Source organism: Protopterus annectens, chromosome 6.part0, assembly GCF_019279795.1.
Source record: "Protopterus annectens isolate FY-2018-M chromosome 6.part0, PAN1.0, whole genome shotgun sequence".
NCBI classification, from domain to species: domain Eukaryota; kingdom Metazoa; phylum Chordata; order Ceratodontiformes; family Protopteridae; genus Protopterus; species Protopterus annectens.
In genome coordinates this window covers 1,248,799,143-1,248,817,815 of record NC_056737.1, presented here as the reverse complement: position 1 = coordinate 1,248,817,815, position 18,673 = coordinate 1,248,799,143, and positions in this window count along the sequence as shown.

Sequence of the window (18,673 nt, the reverse complement as noted above, 5' to 3'; positions counted from 1 at the left end):
GTCATCCTTTCCTGACATTATGCAAGTGAAGGTTACAATTATTTTGTATTTCTAGATGCTTTCCCCTCCCCTACCAGCTTCATTCTGCCCAGCCAGCCATCCTAGTGCCCATGGCCACCACTAGCTTCTCCTCCTTTCCGTGGACTTCTCTGAGTCAGCTCAGGCTGATGTGGATTCCGTGGCCTTCTCTGAGTCAGCTCAGGCTGATGTGGATCCGAAGGGCATCCTAGAGGGCAGTGGCAGGAGCTGCTTCTCTTTCCTGGGGAGGGGTTATGACCCATCCCCACCCATACATTCATCAATACATCTGCTACTTCCCTCTGGTATTTCCAATGAATGCCTTTTCCCCTGACTGGGCTAACCCTTCCTTCCCTGCCAGTGCCTCAGATGTCCAAACCACTGATTGAACCAGGTTTGATGGGGCCATAGTTAGGGATTTATCCCTCTACACCATTGCCTTTTGAGTTTCTATATCGATCTCATGTTTAATTAGATCATATGTGATATTACCTTGGTTGGAGCTCTTTATATATCAGGTCTCTCTTTCTCTATGCTCTACACACTATTATTATTGTTAGTCTTTTGTGTACATTGAATTGCGCATGGTTATTATCTGATTAAGAATGATAACTTATATTTAAGTCTGTTTAACAATTTTTTCTGGAGCTTCTTTTCCAGAGACTCCAATGAAAAATGGGCAAGGCCATTTAGACATTCTGGGTCATCAAATGTAATTGAACAAACAAACAAACAAAAACAAAAACAAAACAAACACATTTACTAATGGGCTTGACACACGTATTTTCAAACATCTGCTTTGGTGGAATTATACCAATTTCAGTTGTAACTGTCTCCAAATCCCAGCCTCATTCACTAAACATCATCCCCTATTATGTGTTTGAAAAATACTTTTTTTTATAAATAAGCTACATGGGTATTGATAGGACTGAAAGAAATAAGCTCTGCGTAAATTCAAAGACTGACAACTGAATTATCTTGTTGATTCTGGATACTGTTTAAGATTTAGAGTTCGTTCTAATGAAATTTTGGCAGTCATAGACAAGTGTGCTGCTTTGATCAGAAGACAGATTTTATGGCTTTTATCTTTGAAAGGTTCAATTATGAAACTAAAAATAGATAAATAGAGCATAGTACAAACATAAGCAAGCATGGCTTTCTTTGGCTGTACTTAAATATGGGGCAGAGAGAAATGAATAAAAAAAAATGTGTGCTCTCTCAAAGATAAATAAGGAAGCAATAAAAAGAAATGTGGTAAGTTAAAAAAAAATTATAGAAGAAAGTATAAAGGTTAACTAATTTAAGAAACATTAGCCCTGGTGGACCACAGAAGACTAATTCAGTGTTCTAGTTCTAAAAAAGCTTGCTAATCACATTAATTTAACATTTGCATATGAATTTATAGTTTCAACTGAAGGTGACACACTGTCAGTCTAGCTTGTTTGAGTGGGTGGCTAGGTTTTATACATACTTTCTTCCTCTTCTCCTTTCAGTTTATTCCAGGCTGCTTTAAAACATTTCACTGAACTCTACTCAACTATTATGAATAAAAATAAAAATCTTAGTTTGGATGAATTTAAAGCAAACTTTATTGAGCAACTAAAATGATAAATAAGCACGTCCACCCGCAAAACAATTTCTTTAGATTAATGCTCATGCCATACAAAAAGTATACAGCTCTTGAAAATACTTTATTAGATAAAAATGCCCTATTTTTCACTTTAGTGGCTCAAGAAAGTTTATTTTCAGTTCCCACGAACTGTGATTTTATTTATTTTTATTTGTTCAGTGATATAGCTGCATTAGGCTTACTGCACAGAGCTAGAGTCAATAAGCCATTTTTCTATTTTTTTCTTTCTATATTCAACTACTTCCTCTAGCAGTACATTCCAAATACCTGCAATGCTCTTTGTGAAGAAGCTCTTCATGTCAGATATAAATCTAACTTCCTGGCAACTATATACACTCAGATCTCTCCACACATTTCTTCTGAAGTACTGCACCTTCTTGCTGACTATTTACTGTACATCAAAAATCCCCATCTATTCTCTTCCCCTTGCAAGTTTATTATGCTCTTAAAATTTCCCTTCACAGCTCCTGCCTTCTAATATTTTTCACATTTTTTGTGGCTATTTAGTGAACCCTTCCTGCCAGTCTGCTGTATCCTTATTCCTACAATACCTCCTGAAATGTATAGATCTTTGAACGTGGGGCCTTAGCCGTGACCTGCGCAATAAAATTATGAGCTCTGCATTATCTCAGGTTTCCTCTTGAGTACTCAAACATTGTGTGTACACTAACCACTGCAGGTGTATAATGTTCCTAATTACTATAACCTTGGCGATTACTTATTTATTTTTAGTTTTAGTTGAACTAGTTAACCAGAGTAGAGCACTGATCACAAATGACTAGTTTCAAGCTCAGCCTGAGCAAACTTACAAAATTAGAAATACATATTATGCAATAATAGAAACACAATGAAGTACAAAATAATATAGTATACACAATATAACAACTGGGAGATCGGTATAGTATATGTGCTAGAATAAATTATATATACCTTTATCATAATTCTTAAGACTTTTTTTTCAAGGTTGTTTCAAGTACCATCTCCTCTTACCTGGAATTCACCCTTTATTTGCCCCTAAATTTTTTCACTTCTTTACAGGAATTACCATTTGCCAGTTGAGTTTGCCAGTATCTGTGGGACCACCTACTCCTGGATCATGGCAAAAGTCATCATGGACACAACTCATCAAATGTATGAATTGTCTGCCCCCTTACTTCCTGACAAAATAAAAACTCCTGCCTTGGGCATTGCAGGGGGCTAGACAGGGGTCCAGGGAAGTAAATATTGTGGGAAGAAATATCCGGGGAATTGTTTGGCTAGGCCTGTCTAGGCCCTAGGGCTGATAGCCTACTACCAACCTATGAACATACAAATCAAATTTGGGTCATACAACAATGGGGAAGAGGAGAAAACAGAGAATGGGGAAACTCATTGTTTTAATGATTTGCATCTGTAAGTTTTACAATTTTGCGGTTTTATTGTTGTATTCGGTTTAACTTTAACAACAAAAAAAAGTCGTATGCTTCTACTCGTTCCCCACCTTTCTAGATCTAGTAAAGTCTGGTTTTCAGAGTTTGCTGTTTGTAAGTTCCTGTGTTGCCCAGACCTTTCTAAGATAGAAAGAAGCTTCTCTGTTCATCAGTGAGAGTAGTGAGCTTTGGAACAGACTATCTGTCGCTGGAGGAGTGGTTTCAGCTCAGAAACTGTAGTTTTATTGGCAGTTTTGGGCTATTTCTATCCCTATTATCTTTCTGCTTAAAAACTCATGTTTGCACGGTTTTTGCATTTGTATTACTTCAGCAGGAGTCAGCCTGGGTGTCCTGCAGAGTCCTGCAGCAGCAGAGAGAGAGAAGGAGACTGTTTTGCTTTTTATTGCCTGTTTTTGCTATCCGCATTGTTCTGACTGCTTTTTTATTAACTTTGCTACTTATCTGAACTGTTTTTCTGTTTGCCCTTTAAAGTATCATTTTTAAGTGTTTTCATCTGTTTAACTGTAAAGGACTACACACTCAAGTGCAATCGCTTATTTTCCATGTTAAAAGTGTTTTTTATTGCTATATTTGCTTTAACTTTAAAAAAATAATAAAAATCCTATCCCTCTTCTTGTTTCTTGCTTTTCTAGATCTAGTTAAGTCTGGTTTTCAGAGTTTCCTGAATTCTGGGCTCTTTGTAAGTTCCTGTGTTGCCAAGACCTTTCTAAGATAGAGGGAAGCTTCTCTGTTTATCATTAAGAGTGGTGAGCTTTGGAACAGCCTATCTGTTGCTGAGGAGTGGTTTTAGCTCAGAAACTGTAGTTTTATTGGCTGTTTTGGGCTATTTCTATCCCTTTCATCTTTCTGCTTAAAAACCTGTGTTTGAGCGATTTTGTGCATCATGCAGTGCCGCTTAGCTAGGATTAAGCTATTCCTGGCCCCATAAAGTCTGCTCTTCAGTTTTTCCCTTACAACTAGCCAGTTTCTTTATTTTAGCACTTGAATCTGCTTTTCCGTGCTCAGCACTGGTTCAGATCTGTTGTAAGCACTAAACAAGCTACAAATTACTGAAGCACTCAACCTTTCTCATCTCCTAGGGGTAAACAGTTTTTGTACTTATCTTCCTCAGTTGCTTAGAGGAAAACAGCTCTAGTACTTACCTCCATCACTTGTCTAGAGGAAATTAGTGGTCACCCAGGCATGTCCAAGGGACAGCTCCCGGTGTTCTCTCCTGTCTACCTGTGAAATAGTGATTACCCAGGCATGTCCAAGGGACAGCTCCCGGTGTTCTCTCCTTTCTACCTTATGAATCTGGGCATCCTGGGGCAATGTAGCAATTACCTCAAGTACACTGACAACCCTCTCCTCCTACCACCCAGCACTACAACCTGTGAGAGATGCATTTATCTAGCCAAACTGGAAGCAAAGCTCTCTCAACCCAAAACTGAACTTCTCAGTCAAGAGAAGAAGGTAAACACTTGCACCACACCACACTCATCACATAGTCCCACTAAACCTACACCACCAAAACCCACACATAGATACACAAAAACATTCTCAGATGCTCTCAATAAGAATCTGCCCAAGCAACAGAGACCTCCAAAGCATAAACGCAAGCAACCATCACCCCCCCAACACAAGCCAAAAGACACATAACAAACAGACCCAGTGTGCCACTCAACCACAGCCCATAAGGCAAAACAATGTGCCTAACACATTAGTTAGAGGTGATTGTATTGTCAGGCACACTGTTGTTCCACTCACCAGAATAGACAAGGAGAAGGTTACTGTAAGGTGCCTGTCAGGTGCCAGGATTCGGCACATAACCCACACACACAGTCACTCCACAACAAGTACAAATATGACTCAGTCATTGTCTATGTTTGTGTGAACAACCTGAGACATACCTCCTTGGGCTGCATGAAAAGAGACATGGAGGAGCTATCTGATCTTGTAATCCAGGCAGGTATGACCTTAGCCCTGAGTAGTATCCTGCCTTCGCCCAGAATGATACTGCAGTACAAGGACAAAATGATTGACTTCAACAATTGGCTAAGCTTCTGGTGCCATTCTAAGGGGATCCAGTATTTGTCTGCCTGGGATGACATGGTTGACAGGCCATGATGCTTTGGCAGAGCTGGCCTGCAACTTTCACCTCTAGGATTCTGGATACTAGCTAAGGCTCTTGCCACCCCTATCATGCCTTTTTTAGGCAAGGTTCAAATGACAAACCCACCAATGCAACAGATACAAGCAAGCAACAACTGAGAGTAATGCTATTCAACGCTGGAAGTCTAAACCTCAAAATGCACTCACGCGAGGCACTCCTTAAAATGGAAAACATTGATATCTGTGCAGTGACTGAAACCTGGTTCAAGGATCCAGAGAGCACTCCTGCATTACCAGGATATAACTCTTACTATATCTTTCGGCCATATAACCAGAACCGGAACACCAAAAGGGGAGGTGTGTCCATATTTATTAAGGATAGCCACACCTCCAGGCCAGTTGCCTCACATAATGCATCCAAAATTATCAGTGCAACTAACTCTGGGCAGAACTGCAATCCATACTGTAGCTTGCTACAGATCCCCCACCATATCCCAGGATTCCCACTCCTCTTTTCTTGATATGCTGGAAAATATTAGGGTTCAACCAAACACCCTAATAATGGGTGATTTCAACTACCCCACCATTAACTGGGAAAACTACTCATGTACCAACTCCTTTGCTCAACGCTTTCTAGAATTCATAATCTCCAATACCCTGGATCAACTTATCCACACCCCTACCAGGGGCAATAATATCCTAGATCTAGTCATTACCAACATGAGTGACCGGTGTTCCACACCTGAAGTCAACTCCTCATTGGTCAGATCCGACCATAAGCTAATCACCATAGATATCTACATCCCGTCCCCATGCCCCATTAAGGAAACTACTGTAAAAAATTTCTCCAAAGCAAACTTCATGCTTCTTAGGACAGTAGTGACAAACTTCACGACACCCATGCAGATGGACAATACAGTCACAACTGCTGAATCTTGTACAAATGCACTCTATATGCACTTACACGAGTGCATGGATCGTGCTATCCCTAGCAGAACCAAGACACTATCCTCCAAAAAAAGGAAGCCAATCTGGTGGTCCCCTGCTATAAACAAACTCTACAACAGAAGGAAGAAACTGTTGCAAGACAGAGTAAAATCCCATAAGTGGAGGAGCTCCCTACTCAGCCTCATTAAGAAGCTGAGATCCCTCTTAAAATCCTCCAAAGCCAGCTATGAAAACAAGATTGCCACTGCCTCTAAGGACAACCACAAAGCATTCTCTAGCTATGTCAAGAATCTCAGTGGCAACACCCAGATCTTCTCTGAGTTACAGCACAATGGCACGAAAATTACAGGACCAACTGATATCGCCAACACCCTGGCTAGTTCAATTCAACTTTACCCCCCACCCCCTATAGGGCCCATATCCATACCAGAAAATTCAGTGCCCCTGCAATCACAACTGAGCAGGTAAAAACTGTGCTCTTCAAAGTCAAGAACATAGCATCCATGGGACTGGACAACATCCCAGGCTGCATTCTACATGAACTCCAGAATGAACCGTCCCCCACCTAAGTACCATGTTCAATCACAGCCTCACATCAGGCTTTGTACCCACTGAATGATGCACAGCAACAGTTATACCACTCCACAAAGGGGGAGCCACAACAGACCCCAGGAATTATTGCCCTATTAGCCTAATGAGCCAGGTTTGCATGGCCATGGAAAGTATCATCATGGAACTCAAACAAAGACATTGGTAACCTCCAAACACTGGAACCCACCCACTTTGGGTTTGTGAAAGGTAGATCATGCCTCTTGAACCTGATTGACTTCTTTGAAACAGTCACCAAAGCCATAGACAAGGGTAAGGCAGTTCACACAGCCTATCTTGACCTTGCCAAGGCTTTTGACACCATCCCCCATTTTGGAATCATAGATAAACTCACTAAACTGGGTATAAATCCATAAATCACAAGATGGGTTGCCAACTGGCTCACTGACAGAACCCACACTGTAAAAGTTGCAGACTTGAAATCTGACTTCAAACCTGTGATAAGTGGAGTACCACAGCGTTCAGTCTTGGGTCCTCTCCTGTTTGGTATCTACTTGTCTGAAGTACAGGCTAACACAGAGGGCCTCTGGTTGACAAAGTTCACAGATGACTGCAAATTAGGTGCCATAATCGAGTCATGAGACTGATGCCTAGTGTCAGAGCCATGGTCTCAAGCTCAATGCCAAAAAGTGTATTGTCATCCCCTTTGGTAAAAACTCAGTACCCATGAACTACCACATAGGTGGCACTCCACCTAATGCCAAATGTGTGATAAGAGACCGTGGGACTCAGGTGGACAGTAGTCTCTCCTTTGATAATCACATCACCATAGTAGTCAGGAAATCCTTCTATGTGGCACACCTCATCACAAAAGGGTTCTCATCCAGGAAAAAAGAGGTCATTGCTCCCCTCTACTCGGCTCTCATTAGACCCATTATTGAGTACAACATCCCTTTTGGAATGTACCTCACAAAGCATCTGCAGCAGCTGTAAAGGCCCCAAAGAACGTCAAAAAGAGGACTGTAGGACTTAAACAGATGCCCTACGCTGACCGTCTCAAAAAACTCCAGCTTTACTCAGTAGCATATCGCCTACTCCAAGGTGATCACTGCCTAACATAGAAAGTTATGTCAAACCCAGAGCTGTTGGACATGCTACACCTAAATAAATCCCAATACCTCCAAGCTACATGCTCCAGGGACCTAAACCTTGTCACTACAATAAACAGAACATGCTGGAGGTATAGATTCCTGTCCCAGAGACTTCCCGTACTCTGGAACAAGCTACCTATCTATGTTAAGCAGAGTTCTTCATTAACACTCTTCAAGAGAAATCTTGATGAGTGGATGGGAAATAGAAAATTCACCCCGGGGATCAATTCTGTGGCTCTGCTTGACAGGAGCACAGAAAAATAACCTTCTTGGGTGGCGAAAGCCAGGGAACTTTATTGGCTAGGGTTACATAGGCCCTTTGGCTGATAGCCTAGTACCTACCTATGAACCTACCTATGATTAACAACCTTGCATCCTATTTTGTAGGTCTATACAGGGGAACATTACTCCTTTTATGATAACTGAATACTGAAGTACAGAGTTATAAGGACAAACATTTGAAATGAAGAACTGCTTCTTATCTACAACATGTGGCAACCTGGAAATAAGAATAATAATTTTTAGGGTGCATACAATGTTCATCCTGGATATTGACATTGAGGATGATTGCCCCCCAAGAGAATATCCACTGAAAAATATTTTTTACTGCATTCATTGTTTTTTCCTTGTAATTCTATAATCTGAAGTTTTAAGATTTGGAAAGGAGTCTTGTATCTTCTTTGTGGGTACTGCCCTTTATACACTGTGCCAGTCATCATATCTCCTACCAAAGTGGTTCTGCTTAAATATTTACACTACAATGTGTAACACACAAGCCAAATAAAATAGGGCCCAGTCCAAATAAATAAAGTACTCTGATTGTGAAATCTCTCTCAATTAAGGATTACTCCCATATGACCTCCCTGCACTTCCTGGCAGTTGCCCAGTATGTGGTCTACATTGCTGCGGCAGAATCCACACAAGTGTCTGACTTTTCCTATTAGATAACTGCACAGTATCAGGTCAGAAAATGTTTGTCTGTATCACATCAAGTTTATTACCCTTGTCCACATCCATGGTAATCAAATCAGAGAACGAAGTCAGGCTACCCTGGCAAAAACTTTCCATTTAGCCATCCACATGTGTGCTTCTGGATGACTTCATTTGCTTTAAGACATCATTCTAACATGTTCTAAGTACATTTTATCTATTTACCTTTATTTATTTATTTGAATTTGTTAACCAGGATGGAGCACGAATCACAAATGACTAATTTCAGACTCAGCCTGGGGAAAATTAAAGCAATAAAATTAATTTATACAATACAGACAGAGTTTCAATGCAATGCAATATGTGCAACAAGGTGAGAGTAATGCAGCAATGTTATAAGATAAATATAGTTAAGCAGCTAGTAAGATAAATTAATTACATTATATAGCTGACTGAAGCTGAAATGGGCTTATGCAAAAGAGTTATCTTACTGAAGTGTGATGTACAGTTAGAGAGAGAGAGAGAGACAGTGTTTTTAGAGAGTGAAAAACTATGATGTGCTTAGGTAATGTGGCAGGAGGAATAATATTTAACATGTTTCAGAAGTCATGTTGTACTTTGGTCTGAGAGACAGGGTATTATGATATTTCTTTGAGATAAGAGGGAATAGATTGTCAGAATTACAGTGGAAGAATTGAGAAGCAGTAGGTGCATACAGTGAAACCTGTTTTTGTGGCTAGTAGTTAGGGAGCTGAATGGTAATGAAACCTCAAGTTGTTGGCTGGGGGGGTTGTTGTATTAGTTTAGCTGCTAAGTGAAGAAAGTTTGGTTGTATAAATATAGACTTCTATGCTGATTGTAGGACTAGACACCTGGTATACTTTAGTTTCTGTACAATCTGTCATGCCTTTTATATTGGCAAAACCAATGTTATTAAAAGAACGTATACAGGAACATTTGAGGGACATCACCAACAAGAAAGAAACTAGTGCCCTGGCGAAGCATGTGCAGGCTGCAGGTCGATTACATGTTTTTAATTTTATGGCCCTAGAGGTTGTGCAACCGAACATTAGAGGTGGTGACATGAGCAATATTGTAGAAGAAGTGGAACAGAAATGGATTATGTTATTGAAGGCAGATAGTTATCCAGGGCTAAATAGTGCAGTGTCACTTAAACCTTTTCTAAAAGCAAGACCACTTAAGCATTGACACAAACATATTTTTATTAGTGCATTAGTAATTACTATATGTTATTGTTTATATAGGACTGTTTTTATATGTTGCTGTTTTAACAAATTTTTTGCACTCATTTATTTTATTATTATTAATGAGAAGTTGCATGATTGGATATGATAGGGTTTAAATTTAAAGAGGTTATTGTGTGTTAGTTAGGGTCTGAAAAAGCGATTTATTTATCGCGAAAGCACTTACTTTATTCATTAAACTTTTATTATATTGATACCAGCCATGGTCAGTTTGCTTTATTCTTATTATGCTTTATGCTTTTGAGGTGAATACCGATTGTTAACCCAGTCAAGGAACTTTTTTGCAACTTTGTATCTTTTGTGGCTTCTGACTGGGACATGGCCGAGGGAGTTGAACAGGAGACCAGTGGGTCAAAGAAACAATACTATCGGTTCAGCAGCATGCTGAATGTGACATCTAATCCACTAATGCAAAATCCAGTATTTCCTGCAACAATAATGACACTATGAACCATGATGCCTATTTGAAGTTTATGGAAGGATTTTGAGATTTGGAGAACAAATTATACAGTTTTACGAGATTACAATGGCAGAGGTTCCACCTGGAGTCATCATTAAAAAACAAGATAGTACCCAGAGGTTTAAAGTGTTTACGATGCCTACCTATGGCAATACTTATCCTGAATTGCTACAAAAGTGGCAACAATTAAATCTCCAGCTAAGTTATGACTATATGTATCTGCTAATTGAATTTTTTAAACCTCATGAAAGAGCTTTGGCTGAAGAAATTGAAGCATTACAGCATCTACTAATTAATAATTATTCTACTGAAGTTGGTACTAAATTGGATGACCTATATGACAGCATTTTAAGCTATTAGAAAAGACTTCTCAGTATCAAAATTAAAAAACTACACAGAGATTTAAATGACTTCCAGTGCAAGGAAGTCTTCTCATGGCCTAAACAGACAGCTTCCAAAGCTACTGATAATGTCACTGTTTCATCTCTAGATAAGGATAGTACTAGGAATAGAAGTGAATCAATTGGTACTATCCCTTTAACAACTAACACTGAGACAGAGCGTGACAGTAATGTGTATCCTGTGACTCAACACGCAGCGATGCCGCCTACAGAGCGTGCTGTAAGTGAGAGAAGGGATTCTGCTCCAACTAATGGCGATAATGAACCTAAAGCAACTATTAATCACAGGAAAGGGGTTAACTCCAGTGCATCACCTTTTTTAGAAGTGAAAGATACATCACAGAAATCGATCCTGCCGTTTGTCTTGAACAACGTTCTACCCATCAGAGAAAGGTACAAAAGGAGGGGAAGGAAGGGCAAAGCACAACAAACAAGAGAGAGAGGGACTTATTCGAACACAATGACAACACGCAGCAGAAATGTGAGAAACTGGTAATTAACTTATCTAGTATAGAGTTGACTGAAGCACAGAAAACCCTTTTAAGTGGTGGTGCTGCAGTAGCATTGTCGCCTCACTGTAAGACTTTGTCCTGTTCGATTCTCAGCTAAAGCATCTTCTTTGTCGAGACATGCGTGAATGGGTGTACCTTTGTTGAAGGTTGTGCGTCAGGGCTGGCAACTCGGTACGTAAAAATCTACTGCCAATCATTAGCAGACCGGAGTTCCACTGCGGGGACCCCTAACCAGGAAAAGCAGAAAGATACAACAACAACAACAACATTGACTTTTATTCCGGCACAGAAAACAATGTTATTTGAGCTTTTGAAAGAACTCAGACTGTTTGCACATACTTTAACACTTAAGACAATGTTTGGTTTAAATGAAATAGTGGCCGATACAGTTTTTAAAAAGCCTAGCACGTTTATACCTAAACCACACCCCACCATATAAACTTTTGTCTCTGCCTGTGAAAAGGAAATTAGGGCAGAATTTAATCAAAAGAATGCATGTCTATTTTATAATTTAAGCAAGAGTGAAAACGAAGCTTTATTGCAACTTAAGGATTTATCTAGCATTGAAGTCAGGCCTGCAGATAAAGGGGGTGGGGTAGTGGTTATGGATAAACTCTTTTATATACAGCAAATGCTGCAACTATTAGGTGATAACACTTATCTTTCCATTTCTAATAGGGAAGCTAAGGCTATTATGGATAGAGTATCAGTTTTCATTTTTGATTTGTTTATTTCACACCATATTACTGAGGAATTATTTAATTATTTTAATATTGAGCATCCTATCATTCCTATGATTTATGGTTTACCAAAAGTTCATAAAGACATAAACGGCCCTCCCATGAGACCTATTGTTTCCAGTAGAGGATGGGTTACAGAAGCCCTTTCGATATATATGTTGAGAAGTGTCTACACCCCGTATTGAAAGGTTGTGATACAGTACTAAAGGATACACAAACTTTTCTTAGATCTTTATATGAAAGGATGACCAGTATAAAGAATGGTTTTATTTTTGTCACCATGGATATGGTTTCACTATTCATGGTCATTCCTAATAACTGGGGGAGAGGATGTGTGACTTGCTTAACATTAAAAGGGTGTATAGTAATACCAAAATTGAATTGATTTGTAGCCTAGTGGAAATTATTTTAGAAAATAATATATTCATTTTCAATGAATGTGTATATCTACAGAAGGTTGGCGTAGCTATGGGCACAGCTTGTGCCAATAGCTACGCCAATTAACATTGGTCTCATGGGAGACCAGTTTTTTTGTCAGAGGGTAGCACTTTTTCCAATGAAGTTTATGGTACACACGTTTTGTTGACAATTTTTTTTGCTGTGGGGAGGGAGTATTGATAGGCTGGAGTTATTTGTAGACCATCTACATAGTACAACTGATTTTTTAAAGTTCACCTATCAATATTCAGATAATGAAATTGATTTTCTTGATGTCAAAGTACAAAAAACTCCATCACAAGAAATAGCTACTGGTTTATATAGAAAACCTACACATAGGAATAGTATATTACATAAGAGCAGCATGCACCCCACTCATGTCTACAAGAATGTTATTAAAGGGCAATTAATGAGGATGAGCAGACTTCACAATACAGAAGAGGGCTTATAAGAAGCAGTCACTTTATTAGCAGGTGATTTTAAGAAGAGGGGCTATAATAAAAAGGAAACAGATGATAGTATTAAAGAAATGTATGAAGGAAGCAAACATAGAGGGACACCCTTTTTTCAAGTGATGTTCAAAATACATTATCAAATAAAAACAACATATGTAAGGTCAGGTTCCCGATTACTTATTCGAGTGACATCAGAAGATTCTGTGGGATCTTTGAAAAGAATTGGGGTATCCTGACAACAATAAATGAACTGCAGGGGGTGATAGATAATAAGCCCAGTTTTTCCTTTAAAAAAAATCATTAAAAAGGCAGTTATGCTACAAAGCAAGTTCTAGTAAAGATAATACAATAGTATCTCAAAGAACTGGGACTTTTCCATATAGAAAGTGCATGGCATGCAACTACGTATGTAGTAAATCTACTTTTCAACACCAGACCCTCAGATCTGAAATAAATATAGACTTCTATGCTGATTGTAGGACTAGACACCTGGTATACTTTAGTTTCTGTACAATCTGTCATGCCTTTTATATTGACAAAACCAATAGGTTATTAAAAGAACGTATACAGGAACATTTGAGGGACATCACCAACAAGAAAGAAACTAGTGCCCTGGCGAAGCATGTGCAGGCTGCAGGTCGATTACATGTTTTTAATTTTATGGCCCTAGAGGTTGTGCAACCAAACATTAGAGGTGGTGAGATGAGCAATATTGTAGAAGAAGTGGAACAGAAATGGATTATGTTATTGAAGGCAGATAGTTATCCAGGGCTAAATAGTGCAGTGTCACTTAAACCTTTTCTAAAAGCAAGACCACTTACGCATTTACACAAACATATTTTTATTAGTGCATTAGTAATTACTATATGTTATTGTTTATATAGGACTGTTTTTATATGTTGCTGTTTTAACACATTTTTTGCACTCATTTATTTTATGATGTCATTAATGAGAAGTTGCATGATTGGATATGATAGGGTTTAAATTTAGAGAGGTTATGTGTGTTAGTTAGAGTCTGAGTAAGCGATTTGTTATTTACCTCAAAAGCGCTTACTTTATTCATTAAACTTTTATTATTTTGATATCAGCCATGGTCTGTTCACTTTATTCTTTTTATGCTTTATGCTTTTGAGGTGAATACCAATTGTTAACCCAGTCAAGGAACTTTTTTGCAACTTTGGTTGTGTATAAGTCTGAATAGTTGAAGCCTAATAGGCAGTCAGTTCTTTACCTGACTTGGGGGTCATTTTGCTTTTTCTAGGGTTTTGCAGGGGTGTTTATGCTTAATGCTTATAAAGAAAATGTTGAACCTGCAAATTTTTTGGATGATTGATTGTATTTGTGTGGCATTTGTCTTTGAAGCAGATGCTACAAAGGGGTGGCTATACTCCAGTTGAGAGAGGAGAATTATTTACTAATGGCTGATCTAGGACCTTTTGAATACAAATGGGAATATTTTGTTGGCCTGTAATAGCAGTGAGTTAACCTTTTTCCTAGTTTTGTTGAGATGGAGAGTTAAGCTGAGAAAACAGACTAGCAATAGACTCAGGCATTTAAAGTACTAGTATTTTTTAAGGAAGTGTGAAATATTTCTAAGAATTTTATTTGGGACAATTCACAAATTAATTATTTTGGAATTATAATTAAATCTACTGTAAAAACTGAATAGCATGAATTATACTAATTTAATAGACACTTTTACTAAAATTATTAATTGGAACATTTTTACAATGCATATAGACTTACTTTAATAGAAATAATAATCCTACCAAAAATACTTTTCTATCTACAATCACTAATGATTCTCCCTCTAAAAAGTCTTTAAGAAATTAAATTTGATTAAATTCTACTCCTCTTAATTTTCTCTGGTTCCCCAATAAACCAAGAATATCCTTTGATTGGTATGTTAAAAGCTGGTACGGAGGTGGGTTAAGTTTTACAAATTTTGAATTATATGCCAAATCCATAATTCTAAATGTAATATCTCTATGGTTAAATTCCTCTTACCAATCCACTTGGAAATCCATTCATGAAAGATTAATAAATAATAATAGCTATGTTGTAGGATCTTTCTCTAAATTTGGAATTAATAAATTTTCTGGATCTTTTCTATTGTTTCTTATATCAAATGCTGTGGGTTGTTTGGGAACTTTAATATAAAGCTGTTGTAAGTTTTAATATAAACAAAATGCTAGATCTTAGAGATGCAAATGTAATCTTTTGGCATCAATTCTTAACTGGAAATAAATCACATAATACAGATTATCTTCTTGCAAGACATTGTTTAGAAAATAACAATTGTTTGAGTATACAATCTTGTAAAATAATATGTTAGTGATAAAATCAAAATCTCCATTGATTTTCAAACAAAACATAATCCAACAACACTTGAGGTTTTTTTCACAAACAGTAGTAACTCAAATAAGAACAAATCGTATATATCAATAATTTAAAAATAATAAGAGAAGAGTTTGGTTCCACAGATTCATTATTTTGGAATTATTCAACTAAGATTAATGAGAAGGCTTTTTCTGATGAAGATCATCATCATCTTCTTTCGGCTGTTCCTGTTAGGGGTCGCCACAGCGGATCATCTGTTTCCATTTCTTCCTGTCCTCTGCATCATGGTCTTTCACACCAACCACCTGCATGTCCTCTCTCACCACATCCATAAACCTTATCTTAGGCCTTCCTCTTTTCCTCTTACCTGGCAGCTCCTTCCTTAGCATCCTTTTCCCAATATACCCAACATCCCTCCTCAGCACATGTCCAAACCAATGCAATCTTGCCTCTCTTGCTTTGTCTCCAAACTGTCCAACCTGAGCTGACCCTCTAATATACTGATTCCTAATTCTGTCCATCCTAGTCACACCCAGTGCAAATCTTAACATCTTTAACTCTGCCACATCCAGCTCTGACTCCTGCCTTTTCGGCAATGCTACTGTCTCCAACCCATATAACATAGCTGGTCTCACTACCCTCTTGTAGACCTTCCCTTTCACTCTTATTGGTACCCGTCTGTCACAAATCACTCCTGACACTCTTCTCCACCCATTCCACCATGCCTGTACTCTCTTCTTCACATCTCTTCCACACTCACCATTACTCTGAACTGTTGATTCCAAGGACATAAACTCATCCACCTTTACCAACTCTACTCCCTGCATCCTCACCATTCCTCTACTCTCCATCTCATTTACACACATATATTCTGTTTTAGCCCTGCTGACCTTCATTCCTCTCCTCTCCTCTCTAAAGCATATCTCCACCTCTCCAGGGTCTACTCAACCTGGTCCCTACTCTCACTACATATCACAATGTCATCTGCAAACATCATAGTCCATGGGGCCTCCTGTCTAATCTCATCTGATGAAGATAAATGCTTAATTCTTAAATCTGCAGGGAAATCTACTTCTTCTCTTTATTGGAAAATATATACATGGAGATTCCTTCGTATACCTTTTTTAACTCTGCATAAAGTGGATTTAATATATAACTATGGGAAAATTAATTGCTAGAGGTGTAATGCAGTATCTAATGCAGATTGGTTCCACATGATATTGGGCTGTAAAATAGTAACTCCTTTTTGGGTTGAATTTAGAAATTGTTCCCAAGCTTTGTGGACAGATAATTGTATTATTTAATGCTCCAGTTCTTCATGCTGTTCCTAGGGTGCAGGTGCCTCTTCTTTGGTCCATTTTAGCAAGAAAAATAGTCACAAAGAATTGGAAATGTAAAACTACTATTTATTTCACTGAATTCATTAATTTCTGTAAAAAAGAATTGTCAACTTCCAAAATGAGAACTTTGAATATTACTCAACGGTTTAGATTTTGGTCAAAATTAAGTGATTTAATTGATACATTTTAATGATTTATTTTCTAAATTTGATTTTGTTATGGGCATCTGTAAACAGTTATGTTTTCGTCCTATTTATCTTTAAATAATTCTGTACAATCTTTGTTTTAAAATTAATAAAACGTTGTTTGGAATATTTCTAGTGGAAAATGATTTTTCGGGATGTGTTAATAGTTCTTTTGTTTTTAATCCAATGTATAATGGAGGGGAAATCAGCTTGCAGTCTCTTTGAACTGTTGTAATGAACTGAGTTGTCTGGAATAGAACTCATGTCCTTTATATAAAGTAGCAGAGGAAGGGGAGGTCAAGGGAAAACTTACTGACAAAGGTAAAGAACAGGAGGGGGCAAGGAGAGATGCTTTTGAAACATGTTTTTCTAAGATTAGCTAAAGAAGAAAGTGAGGAATGGACTTTGAACATCTGAATGGTGCCTGGGTTCATTTCCATTTCAAGTAGTTAAAGAATTGTATGATCCACTAACTCAAATGCTTTGTATAGGTCAATAAAAAGGATGCTTGTCAGCTGGCATTACTCATGCTTACAAGGATTTCATCTGTGAGTATCCAAAGTTATGAAACTGTGCTGCATTCTGACCAAAATCCTTGTATTGTGTGTAAAAGAAGATTGTTTTTGCTGATGTAGTCTGTTCATTTTCTATTACTTTCCCTGTTATAGAAGTGAAACTGACCAGTTATGAATTGCCAGGGTATCCTTGCAGATTCCTCTTTATTTGGGAAATGGTACCAGCACTGCCTTGATCAGGCTAAGGCCACTGAATATGACATGAAGAAGAGAGGCAGGGCAGCTCTGTAGGAGCTTAAGACAGAGATGTCAGATCTCTGAGTATTTGATGTGAAGTTTAGTCCAGTTTCTTTGCTTTCTCATCACTCAAATCACTGCATTACTTCTGTCCATAATCCAAAGTTATTCTATTTGTCCTCTTGTCTTTCAGTAATCCCATCCTGGCTTGCTCACAAGAAGAATTCATTCAGTATTTTCCTGTGGTCATCTGTATCCTAACACTTTTACTTCCCTTTTCCTCATCATCTTCCTCATGTGTCCATTTTTATAATACATTTAAAGAATTTCTAGCCATCAGTGACCTAACTTTCTATATCACGATTTTCTCTGCTGAAGCTCACATTTACTTTTGCCCTTGCTTCATCAAGCCTTTCTCATTCTCTCATCTGACCCTCAGTCTCCTATGTATAGCTCAATGTGTGTATTGTACCAAGTCAGCCACTGTAGCTAGATAGCATGTGCATATAAGTTACTGAGCACATGCCTTTTTCTATAGTCAGCCATAGCGAATGCAGGTATAAATAGAGATGCACATGTACGTTTTTTTGAAGTAATGAGTCAGTCAGTTAACTTAAGTACATGTTCCAGTTACAGCTCCTGATGTGTTTATGTACAATCAAATACTTGAACCCATCACAGTGCCTCATTGTCTCATCTCAGTACAAGAGACGTGTGACACTATGCACTGGACTTGTTTATTTTATGACACCTTTTCACTTCCTTAGTAAATTGTGAGTCACTCTTTTGGAAGTCCATAAGTAAATATTACACAACTGGAACAGTAGACCATTTGTAGCCTAGCAGCTGCGTTTTCTGCTGACTACTTGCTCCTTTCTACCATTAAGGACAGAATGAGTGAGTCCAGGGGTGACTTCATGGTTCCTCATTAATTCATTCATTCACTCATTCATTCACCAAGACTATTTTAATCATTATGGAGCTACTCTGATATGGAGAAGAAGTGCTTTTGATAGGTAGAGGATTATGTGAGAGATG